Raw genomic sequence first — 2,931 nt, forward strand, 5'->3', positions numbered from 1 at the left:
GAAGAATTTTCGTTGCACGAACCGATATAACTCTACTAGCTTCGTTCGGTCACTGTTGCTTCGTTCTGGTTAGACAGAAATTGTACGAGGCTACACCACTGCAACTTAAATAAACACTGGGAGAGGAACAAGCAGCATACAGCAGCTTCGAGTTTAGTTAATTCGGGTCATCGTCCTTCGTAACTCGTCGCGCATATTTAATTTTCTATGTAAAGCGTCCTGGACAGATGCATCATGGATGCTTTCAAAACGAACTGCATTTTAATATACACTTTATAAACATATTCATATATCAAATAGTTTTCAGTCTATTAAATTTGAAAGGTGCTTGACTGATTCGAGAAATCTGTAGTCAAATTGCGATTGACATAAAAAAGAAAATAGAAATATTTCTTTGAAGAGCTTCTATTAATGACACAATTTTTATAGCGAGAGTCAATTTGTATTATATGCACATGTTGGTAAATTTCACTAAATATTTAAGATACAAAAATCGATGAAAGTTTGGTAGCTCGAAGAAGCACACAAGCAAGAAGCAATCGTTACGTCAATTCTCCACTTAGCCTTTACCACAGGTTTTACGTTGGACATTATATAGGTTTTTCAGAACGATCGAAGCTGTACACATTCACACATAGCAAGAAGAAATGTCGCAAGAAGGTATGTGCGTACTAAAAGATAATACTTAGAACGTTTTTATGATGCGACGGTTGAATCAGCTGCGAATGTGTACAAAACAACGAGCATTATCTTAGTGACATTGCTGGTAAGTATCAGCAAAATTATCATTTCAAATGTAGATATTAAAATGTCATTGACATTATAATAAGTTAAAAACAATATAAAGAATTTAAAAAAAGAATAAAAAATTAATTAAAAAAAAAAAGTATATCCATGACTTGGAGACATATAATTACATATTTATGGAGTGTAAGAAGATCAATTAACAAGTAGGAGTGTACGATGATCAATTAACAATGGAATAATAGATTCTTATCCTACGCATATATGCGGACGTGACGACAGAGCTCTTCGATATGGCAGATTGTGCACTGTTACTAAGTGGAAAAATCCTCATTACAATATACTATTCAGGTAAAATTGAAATAAAAAGAATTGATTATGAAATTCGAGACAAACAAGATAACGGAAAAAATCGCGTAGAACGCCACAAAGCGACGGCCCTGATCTTCTCATGGAAGGCAGCTGACAGGCCCCCGTCAGCTGAGAGCGTACACAAAGTCCAATGCCGTATGCGCACGTACTTTTAATCTTCGGTCTGTTTCCAAGGAAGAGTTCACTATCGTAAAATTCATATGTATCTTCAGTCTAAGACTAGTTATTCTAATGATTTAAATAATTGCACACCAAATATATAATTTTAAGAAAGAAAAAATAGTATTGCGTCGTTTCGACCGATCAAATAAAAACAGCATGGACGTATACCTTTTTAAGTAGCATTTCAAATATATAATTATTTGTTTAAAAAGATTAATTTGAAGCAATGTAAAAGTAAAAAATATCACGAATAATGATTTTTCAATTCGACACAAATATATCAATAACAATTGTGGTAAACGCAACCATTGCACTTTCAATTGTCCAGGATACGTCACATTTCATGAAACATATTAAATCGTAGAAAAATGGCAATAAAATTGAATAAAATATATATAATGTTGTCAAAGCAAACAAAGAACGCGTGCATAAGAAGAGGGTGCATTGAAACAAGGGTTTACGCACCTCCATATGCATCCGTGGCCGCGGCAACGAGAGACGATGCGTGTCCTCGGCCTCTTCTCCGTCTCGAGCTTTTGATCACGGATCACGGCTTCTTCGACTTCGCGAAATGCCACAAACAACGACGACGACAACTCGTTTTGATCATCACTAACGCGAAACAGTCGCATCCAGCGAGCACCGTACTGCTGATCGGCTCGGCGTCGTTCGATTTATTTCGGTTCGTCCGCAGGCGGGACGATATACGATGACCTATGCGCATGCGCCATTTGAATAAATCCGTCTCCGGACATGATTACCAGAGGTCGCTTATAACAAGCGCTATCTTTTCTTTATTGTATTATCGTATGAAACGCGGGAGATTTCAGGATATTGAAATATGCAAGCAATGAAATTTTGTTACATTTGAAATATTTGATTTCTCAACAAAATAATTCGAAATAAATTTGTATATTGCACAAATGAAACGAATGAAAATTTTAATTGTATACATGTACTACATGTTCGTATTTTCGTGGTTTCAAAAATAGGAATACTAATTGTTTATATAGCCCATATACATGTCCTCATACAATGGGCAAAATATTATTTGGACGAGATAATCCGTCTCATGTGCATATGGAGGCAGGAATGCTGAAGAAGGAAAGGTACTTTAATCGCGAGCTCGAAAAAAGGCACATTAAAGCTCGTTTTACAATATTTCATCGTTTAACAACTTCTTTTTTTTCATCTAAATGCAATTTTAATTTAGGTCGTATTTTGTGTAAAATCATGAAAAACGCATTGCATGTTTATATCTGTCTGGAAAAAATATATATGTATGTTAAAACTATGTAGGAAAGCTACCTTTATTACTTCTTTCATTTCTTTGCGCAATTCTATTAACTATTACATATCTCTGACGAAACTATTACAAAAGTTTATTCTGCTGGATGATTTTGTAAGAATATGTGAATGGATTTCACACATATTTTGGTTTTATAAAGTAAAAAAGTCGAAGTCAAGAACATAAGAAAGTACGGAAGTTTAAGAAATTGAACGTCAATCGTATAAAAAACAAAACGATTTTAACGATTCGAACTTTATTCGAATCTTTTGAATTCGTAAAGATAATAATTATCCATTTAATGGAATATAAATTTTCATAATGCTCTTACGCTCTTAATTCTCTAGAATTTGTTAAACAAATTG

General features: G+C 34.1%; 1 protein-coding gene across 2 annotated transcripts in view; it reads right to left on the minus strand.

The window, feature by feature from the left end:
• Positions 1 to 2,045, minus strand: part of LOC102680472 (protein yippee-like 1) — a 16,149-nt gene extending 14,104 nt beyond the window's left edge. The window contains exon 1 of one of the 2 annotated variants that reach the window (XM_006613623.2): positions 1,744 to 2,045. The gene's annotated coding sequence lies outside the window, so the exon portion shown is untranslated. The remainder of the gene's footprint in view (positions 1 to 1,743) is intronic. The other variant, XM_006613624.1, reaches the window with a different exon arrangement.
• Between the last annotated feature and the right edge of the window lie 886 nt (positions 2,046 to 2,931).

Source organism: Apis dorsata, unplaced genomic scaffold, assembly GCF_000469605.1.
Source record: "Apis dorsata unplaced genomic scaffold, Apis dorsata 1.3 scaffold_161, whole genome shotgun sequence".
NCBI lineage: Eukaryota > Metazoa > Arthropoda > Insecta > Hymenoptera > Apidae > Apis > Apis dorsata.